The following is a 9927-nucleotide window of genomic DNA, read 5'->3' on the forward strand; positions in this document are numbered from 1 at the left end:
ACTCTGTTCCATTTTAATGCCCAGATACAACGACAATGGCTCACTGATGTTATATCTTAAAAAAAAAATGGAAATTGGCAAATTGCATCATCTAACCCTGGGCACTTGGGCTATGATTTATCTATTTATTAAGCTCCTCTGTGGTAACAACCAGCCTTCTTAGTCATAGAGGAACGCATCATAGATGATGCGTTCATCAGCAGGCAACATCAAATTCTTGTCTAGTAAATACCGAGACAAAGTATATATTTTAAATACCACACATTTCTTTGTCATTATCAGTTACCTGACCTGTCTCAATTCTTAATGACCGAGTCTTCTGTATAATCTTTGTTTATCTGTAAGATCCCTTAAGATTTACCTGCGGCCTTGCAGGCGGGTCACAGGTCACGCTCCTATGAGAAAACCACACCAGTAAGTCGACTAAGGCAGCGTCTGGGATGATCTCTGACGCAGGTTCGAATCCTCGTCACGGCCCTTGTGGATTTGTTCACACATCAGTGAGGTGTCCGCTTAGGAAGGTCACGTCTTGTGTGTTCCGACTCGGGCTGGTTACTGCCCATGAAGAATGCGACGATAGATCTATACTTTACATTTCCAGATCGATCATCGACACGAGTGTCAGTCATGATTTAGAGTATTAAAAGTAGAATGAAATTTTGAATTTGGCTATATTATCACAGTTATATTTATATACTGCTGATAACGGGAATTATAATTTGCATTAATCTACTGTGGGCAGACTTGGTGAGCAAGCAAACCAAATTCGTCGACAGTATCAAATACCGTAGTTTACTGATCAGTTTTAGAGCCAGAGTAGTCGAAGGGACATCCCATTAGGTCGAGGACTGGGCCGTGGGGACGTTGAGCCCCGAAATCATCGCAAGGTAATCCCCAGCAGGGAAAAGCTTTGGCCGATGATAATCTGATATTAGCCGTCCTTAAACATGGCCAACATAGCTTATCCCGGAAGACCATTGAACTGAAACAAGTTTGTTGATGTACACACACACACACACAAAAGAATGAGGTAGCACAAACTATTCTCACCCCGTTAGAAAGAACATTAAGCGCGGGAACGTTACTTTAGCGGAGCGTGCAGGTTTAACATGTGTTGGCTTCAACACCGCACCTGTCCCACAGGTGTTCAAACATGTGCGCTCTGCTTCACTACAGGCAATAATGCTGCCGTCCTGTTTATTTTCTGTCGTCTATCTTATAGAATGTGAGCGATTTATTTGTCGTGTGTTTGTTAACACTATAAATTCCGTAGAGACTAATATTTGTTCTCCAATACTTTCGTCACTGATGGAGTAATTCAGCGGGGTGTTTCAGAGTCATATATATATACATTTCAAAAGGCAGACCAGTCGGGAGACATCTCCCGTCACGCAGGGTACAGTCGCACCTCCACAGATCTCCAGTATCAGCTCTTGATACTGGTAATGGCTCAAAAGGGCCACCACTTACGGGCTATTCATGCCCGTGCCACCTTTTAGGTGGCACGGGCACAATCAATCTGCCAAGAACACAAAGCGCTTCTTTGGTCAAGGTCCCCACAACTCTCGTACTGAATCAAAATGTTGGAACTGTAGCCCTCCCGCCCCCATCTTCCACGTTGGCGGCCGGGACCTTCAAGACAGTATTAAGACAGACTCGGGGTGTCATGGACACTTCGTTATCCAGGTAGACATGTTTAGTACCCCCCCCCCCCCCCTTTGCCTCGAACAACCGAACTTGGATGACGCCCCCCCCCTCCCACAGTATAATCTAAATTTAACACGAGCTGAAACTCAATTCTAACGTCACAGCGACGTCACACACCTTGTGCACGCCACATTTAGAACAGAAAATGTTCACTGAATTTGCTAAGGTTGGGTTGGAACAGGTTAGACTGGGTTGGGTTGGACAGGTAGTAAGGAGGGCCAGGTGGTGGAGCGTGAGGTGGGCGCCCCTCCTCCCAGTAGAGGTACAACACTGTTGCAAGGGTGGCCACACCTGCAGGTGGCCGCGGGGCTCACACACCTGCAACTGTTCTTGTGTTCACCTTGTCACGGGTCCCAACAGTCTCAGTACAAGGTACACAGTAGGAGGCATCCATCAGTCTCAGGAGACTATGGAGTTGGGCTCTGGTTGTCGGTCTGGAGTGGTCTCTCCATGTTTATTGTGCACCCCATCATACTCATCCTGTGAGCGGGAGTTTACCGTGTATCCCATAATGATCCCGTTAGTGGTACACAGTAAACTACCACTAACAGGATCATTATGGGGTACACAGTAAACCACCGCTCACAGGATGAGTATGTGGTGCACAATAAACCACCCGGTCACAATCAAACGATCTCATAACACAAAAATCACAATAGCGTGATGTATCAAATGAACAAATCCACAAGGGCCGTGACGAGGATTCGAATCTGCGTCCGAGACCATCCCAGACGCTGTCACGGCCCTTGTGAATTTGTTCTCTTAGTAATCCCATAGTTCCCATAACAAGAGCTCTGGTTTTAATGGTCCCACCAAAGCATAAAACAGGTGGGAGTGCACCGGTCCCCAGCTGGCACGGGTCCCACAATGCTTTTTCTTTAATTAGCAATAGATGCGGTGGACGGCCAAGCGCCCTTGTCCCATAATACACCCCGGGTCTGAACGGTCTTCCGCGATCATGGCCGCTTAGTCTACTCATTAATCAGTTTACAAGCTTCGAAGCTTCGCCATCACGGTCTATGATTGTTATATATAACCTCGTAGTGCTTCAGAGTCCACAGAATGTTGGATAAATGTAAATGAAGCCATTATATGATTAGGGAATGATGTACTGGTTCCGTAAGTGTCCATGTTTATTCACGTGGGAACGTAAGTAAATTCGCGTGGGAACGTAAATAAATTCACGTTCTATTCCTCTGAGGGAACGGTGGATAAACTCTCGCCTTAAGTGTTCACTTTAAATATTTCTCGTCATGTCTTGCGTACGTGTTCTCATCTATTCTTGCACGATGACAAACCATGTGACAACGAGACGTTTAATTCAAGCGATTAATTAACGTACTTTATAGCTAGTGATAGTGGATACTGCTGGTGCGAACTGTAGAGAGCCGGGCTCTAGGTACTCCTGTTTATTATTTACGTCGCCGGTGCTCACTTGGGAAGTATTGGGAAAGCTGCACATGTCACTAATGTACCTATATGTCTTACTACGGTGCCGCACCACTGCACATGACGTCACTGTGGCACCGTACCGCTGTCGACGCTGTAATATCGTACATTTGGAAGCGCTGTTTATAGCGTCACTAGAAGTAAATATTTTGACAATTTTCGATGCAAATACACAGGTAATTACCTCACTCATGTATCCTACTAGGAGAACGCACCATGGTACGGTATAAACATAGCCACCGTCCATGGTCCCACAGTTACAGCCAGGTAAGTTCACTACGGGCTCACCATAGCCCGTGCTACTTTGAACTTTTTGTTCCAAGTAGCGAATCTTAAACAACAACATGGTCCTGTATAAAAATAGGACAGCGCACGACGGTCCTGTATACAACACAGCCCACAGTGGGCCGGGTGCAGGTGTGGGGGTACATGGGAGCAGGTGTGTCGGGGGGTACATGGATACAGGTGTGCGGGAGGGGTACATGGGTACAGGTGTGCAGGGGGGGGGGTACATGGGTACAGGTGTGCGGGGGGGGGGTACAGGTGTGCGGGGGGGGGGGGGTTCATGGGTGCAGGTGTGTATGTGGGGGGGGGTTCATGGGTGCAGGTGTGTATGTGTGGGGGAGGGGTTCATGGGTGCAGGTGTGTGTGTGTGGGGGGTTCATGGGTGCAGGTGTGTGTGTGTGTGTGTGGGGAGGGGGTTCATGGGTGCAGGCGTGTGTGGGGGGGGGTTCATGGGTGCAGGTGTGTGTGTGGGGGGGGGTCATGGGTGCAGGTGTGTGTGGGGGGGGGGGGTCATGGGTGCAGGTGTGTGTGGGGGGGGTTCATGGGTGCAGGTGTGTGTGGGGGGGGGTCATGGGTGCAGGTGTGTGTGGGGGGGGGTCATGGGTGCAGGTGTGTGTGGGGGGGGGTCATGGGTGCAGGTGTGTGGGGGGGGGGTCATGGGTGCAGGTGTGTGGGGGGGGGGGTTCATGGGTGCAGGTGTGTGGGGGGGGGTTCATGGGTGCAGGTGTGTGTGGGGGGGGGGGTTCATGGGTGCAGGTGTGTGGGGGTACATGACCTAACACGACTCATCCTTCTGTTTAGATAGTAGTTTTTGTAACTGTGCACCATAGTACAAATATTGACATACTAAGCAATTAGATTGTAGAACTTTGTACTATTCACTTTATAGAGTTCCCCCCCCCCCTCAATAAAACAACTAAAAAACTAAAATATTCCTAGGCCTAGTATAGCACACATGTACTATATTAGACCTCAGATAACGTATTAGACCAGGGAAGGTTAGGTTAGTTTACCTTTCCAACAAGTATAAAAATCTTTTTCCGATTTGTCCAAATTCAATAGTAATTTCTACTTTCTAATTGCGTTGTACGTCGGTATATGTACTAATGGTCCTAATCCTTCCTCTAAGTACAAAACAGGAGGCTAACCTGAATAATCTAATACAAGCGAGACCGGACGAACAGAAGACTGGGCGACTAGTCTAATCATTACCTCATTATTAATATGGATTACTATTTGTGTACTAAGAATTCGTGCGTCACTTGTAACTTACAAGTTACAGGTACTATACATGTCAATTTCCATAATTATTTGTTCAGTGATTCTTGATATTACTTGTCTGCTACAAACACCAAATATTTTATATACTAAGCAGGTCTGTTAGTACAAGGTATTGTACTTGTACAAGGTTAGTACAAGGTGTTGTACTAACTCGAGACCCGGGCTTATGACTTACAATTGTCTAAGGGTTTAGAAGAGTCCCCCGCAACTCAACACATTTTCTCTCCGTTTTCTGTTACTAGGTTCACTTGGGAGCTATAGAGAAAATAGTTCTCTATCGTCGGGAAGATCAGGGCCTATTAGGCTTACCTGGGCAACCCTTCCTCCTGTTTAAATAGTACTTTTTGCAACTATGTGGACCATCGAACACACAGACGTAATGGACAATTAGATAGTAGAATTTGGTACACTTCACTTTAGTCTGAATAATAAAGCTAAACCCAAACTTAAGTATTCCTAGGTTTAGAATATAGGTACTATATTAGGCTTGGCCTAAAACCTTTCCCGGCTTGTCCAAATTCAATAGTACCAAATTCTAGCATCTAATTATCCGTTACGTCAAATGTACGATGGCCCCCCATCGCTACTATAACAACTATCTAAACAGGAGGATAGGCTGTTCCAATTCGATTTACCTTTAAAACTGCGAATCTAGTTACAAATCGTCAATTTCATCCAAAATATATTCCCATTTGCCAGCCTCATGCTGAACCAGGTTCCCTCTGCCTCCCTATAGTGGCCGTCAACGACCCCACTTTCTGCTCTTCCTCGTCATGTCTACCTGCTCAATGTGTTACAAGTCGTGCCGTGTAATGCCAGCAACGCGCACAGGGCTGTTGAGGCCTAGACAACCAACGTGGAGGGGAACCAAGAAGAGATGTTTAATGCAAAGCAAATTTTTAAGTTTTTATTTGAAAATAGGATACCATTATTACTCTCGGATGTTAGTATTGTTAGTTACTTTGTGTGTGGACCATCACACAATCACCAGGCCAACCACAGTGACGTCAACACAATCACCAGGCCAACCACAGTGACGTCAACACAATCACCAGGCCAACCACAGTGACGTCAACACAATCACCAGGCCAACCACAGTGACGTCAACACAATCACCAGGCCAACCACAGTGACGTCAACACAATCACCAGGCCAACCACAGTGACGTCAACACAATCACCAGGCCAACCACAGTGACGTCAACACAATCACCAGGCCAGCCAGTGATTGTGGCTGGCCACAATCACGTCACACACCAAGACAGAGGGACCAAGGCCTTCAAGGCTTAAAGAAAACTAACCTGTTACTGAAGAGTCGATGAGTATAGAGCCCTTCATGTTAGCGTCACAGCCAAGCCTTTAGTGCTTAGCCTCTCGAATTAATTGATACGACGATGCCGTTGTAGTTGATGGGGGTCCCATGCCCAGTCATTAACTGGGGCTCTTCTGAACTACAGCCCCACGAAAGATGGGTCCTTGAGAGGAAGCACGACTTCGCAGCTAGTTCTATGACACACATGCGACCCGTCCTCTGGCCACACTCGATAAAACTGTATGTGGGTGAAGCATTTGCCAACCCGTCCTCGACTCAAGTCCATTACATCCAGCGGTCGACCCCCACAGACGCATTCATAAATTTTTACATGCTGTTCATTCAAAACAGAAATTTTCTCAAATATAACATTGTAATATATTAGCATATTGTGCATATATAGACATACGTTAGGTTAGGTTAGGTGTTTAGGTTCTGTTGGCGATTATTTGCATTTGTGATACGTGGGTGAAGCATTTATAGCGTTGTGGTTCGAAAAATAAAAATCGTCAGTGAAGCACTTGTTCCGGAAGTGTTCGAACGTCAGCAGTTACGAGTCGTGTGTAAACGTTTTTTATTCATAAACTGGGGTTTTGGCGTGTGCATGGAATCACTTTTAGATCTTTGTTTGGAGGACGGGCTGAACAAAGACCCAAAAGGGATTCCATGAACCCGCTGTTTATGAATAAAAAACTGTTTACACACGCAGCCCGTCCTCCAAACAAAGATCCAAAAGTGATTCCATGCACCCTCCAAACCCCCTGTTTATGAATGAAAAGCGGTTTACACATGACTCACAACTGCTGACGTTCGAATATATCCGGAACAAGTACTTCACTGACGAATTTTGTTCGAATCACAACGCTATAAATGCTTCACCCACGTACTACAAATACAAATAATCACCAACAGAACCTAAACACCTAACTTAATCCAACCTATGTACATGTACAATATGGCAATATATAATATTTTTTTTATTTGAGAAAATTCCTGTTTTGAATGAACAGCAATTGATGAATGCGTCTTTGGGGTCGACCGCTGGATGGAATTGACTTTGTATGAGGACGGGTTGGCTTATACCGTTTTCATTCATAAGAACAGGTTTGGCGGCTGGGTTAAAGAGCAGCTGTTATGTGTTGATGAGGACGGGTTGCATAATGCGACTGCCTATCCGGCATAAGTTGTCCTAATTTTGAACTATGGGCAAGAAACTAATGCTCTAACTTACCCTCAGCATGGCAACCCTTCAACAACAAGAGGAACAAGAACAAGACTTCTAAACCTCTCTGAGAGCGTCATTTCCCCAGCCAGCTAAACACATCTACTCGAAGCTAGACCTATGATGTTATCATGAACCGTTAACGAGACAACCCATAAGTAATCTTAGGACTCACACATGGTAATCCGAGACTTCAGTCAACGGTTCGAACCCAAATGAGCGGTGCAGCTCTCACAAACTGACTAAACTATTGTTTTAACCAGTTAACTATAAACCAGATCCTCTACCCACCTCCAACCAGGGGTTTTGTGGAGAGCGACCTCACTATTGTTTAACATTCTTCTTAGTTATCATGCTCCAGATCCCATCTTTCCTCCAATGTGGCGCGGGCCAGTTCTTAAAGACGGTTCTTGCTCTATATCTCTGAACCATTCCTACTTTGTGTCTTTAGGTAAGAGTTCCATATCGGGACACCATATTCAAGGACGAAGTTCTTCTTCTTCTTGATAGTAGGTGTCGTTTACATGAATGATTTGTTAGGATGAAGTTCACACGAGTTGTTTATTGTTCAGATTACTGAACTGAAATATTTTAGTTATGCCTGAAACGCTTTACATATTAATGGTTGATTAAATATGCATTATAACAAATATTTACCTGGTTGATACCTGGTTGATGGGGTTCTGGGAGTTCTTTTACTCCCCAAGCCCGGCCCGAGGCCAGGCTCGACTTGTGAGAGTTTGGTCCACCAGGCTGTTGCTTGGAGCGGCCCGCAGGCCCACATACTCACCACAGCCCGGTTGGTCCGGCACTCCTTGGAGGAATAAATCTAGTTTCCTCTTGAAAATGTCCATGGTTGTTCCGGTAATATTTCTTATGCTTGCTGGGAGGATGTTGAACAACCGCGGACCTCTGATGTTTATACAGTGTTCTCTGATTGTGCCTATGGCACCTCTGCTCTTCATTGGTTCTATTCTACATTTTCTTCCATGTCGTTCACTCCAGTACGTTGTTATTTTACTGTGTAGATTTGGTACTTGGCCCTCCAGTATATTTACAATTTACAATTTACAAAGTACAATTTAACCATTGTAAATTATTATTTTTTATATTTTTTAAATAAAATTATTATTATTTTTATTGTTAACGTTATTCAGACGATATGTCTCTGGTGTCTCAGTCTAAGGTTTGTCTCTTACAACTTGAAAAGTTGTAAGAGAAAAGTGGGAAGCTTCATCATCATCATCATTTTGTACTGCATTCAATTCAATTGCACTGAATTCTCACGCGTATTCCTATCCTCACAACGTTACATTTGTCTGGGTTCAAGTCCAGAAACCATCAGATCTCCTCTGAAGGCTGTTTAGTTCATTCTGTATTAAATATAAATCCTTTTGTTTTCTTATTCTCATTTGTTTTGCAACATCAGCAACAGTAATGCGAATGAACCTATTTCCTCTGTTAGGTAGTTTAATAATGGTAATAATAAGTTTGTCCCTAGTGTCAGTACCAACCCTTGTGGCACTCCACTCCTTACATCTATCCAGTCTGGTACATCCCATTCTGATGTTGAGACCCTTATGCATCATTCTTGAAATGTATTTATATACATGTGTTTGTTCCGCCTTGTCCCTATACAGTCCCGCCTTTCAGCCGACTGTATATGTGAGACAAATGTGTATTTGTAGTACGTGTCCTGATGGTTCGTGTTCTGAACGCGTGTATGACCTTTGACCTATAGGTATATTTTAATATGACGCAATTGGACGTGCTGCGGCCCCAGACAAGATACCAGGCACCGGAAGCCTGGGGCACTATGGTGGGCGGCATCCTTGCTATCGTGGTGACGGAGGTGCCTGCCCGCACGCTCCACACACCCACGCATAGTCTGCGCACGCCTCCTTACTCAGCCTGCGTGCGCATCACCAGTTCATAAGCCTGCGCACGCATCCCTAGCTCATAGCCTGTGCGCGCACTTCTATTGCTTTTATCCTATTCCATCCCATATTGGATGACTGAATGACTGAGCTAATGAGTTGATCAAGGTATATAAACTTTAAAAGGAAGTTTATCTGTGAGCAGCCTGACGGCAATAATTAATATACCAAGAACTCTCTTATTTCATAGACTTGAGGGAACGTGAAATCTATACTAGATATCATATTACTATGATATATCATGTCCATTTATCATATTACTATGCAGGAAGATCTGCATATCTACTAGTCATGCAATGAGAAGAGCAGAATTCTAGACGTTATTAGTGGTAGACCTTAGCACAGCTGTAAGTACGTCTTGGAGTTTGTACAGCCTGCTGTAGTAGACCTGATAGTTTAGTGTAATCTATATCTTATTATACAAGAGGATTTCTGTTCAAGGTTGGGTGGAACTTGCCTCGCTAAACTTTACAGGGTGACTGGTGTGGGTTGGGGAACTGTCACAAGGACCGATCCCGTCTCGCCTGCCTAAGAGGAGTCAGCTCCCATGGCACTCCCACTTGAAGTCGGTAATGAAATGGTGGTTGCCGAGTTCATAGTTATATGTTCATCATTTAGGTGGTGGTAGTTGTGGTGATGGTGGGGGGAGAGTAGAGGTAGAGAGGGGGGACTGGAGATGGTGGTGGTGAGGGAGGGGTTGGTGGTGGTGGTGGTGAGAGAAGGAGTGGTGGTGGA

The sequence above is a fragment of the Procambarus clarkii genome, chromosome 18 (genome assembly GCF_040958095.1).
Source record: "Procambarus clarkii isolate CNS0578487 chromosome 18, FALCON_Pclarkii_2.0, whole genome shotgun sequence".
Taxonomy (NCBI): Eukaryota; Metazoa; Arthropoda; class Malacostraca; order Decapoda; family Cambaridae; genus Procambarus; species Procambarus clarkii.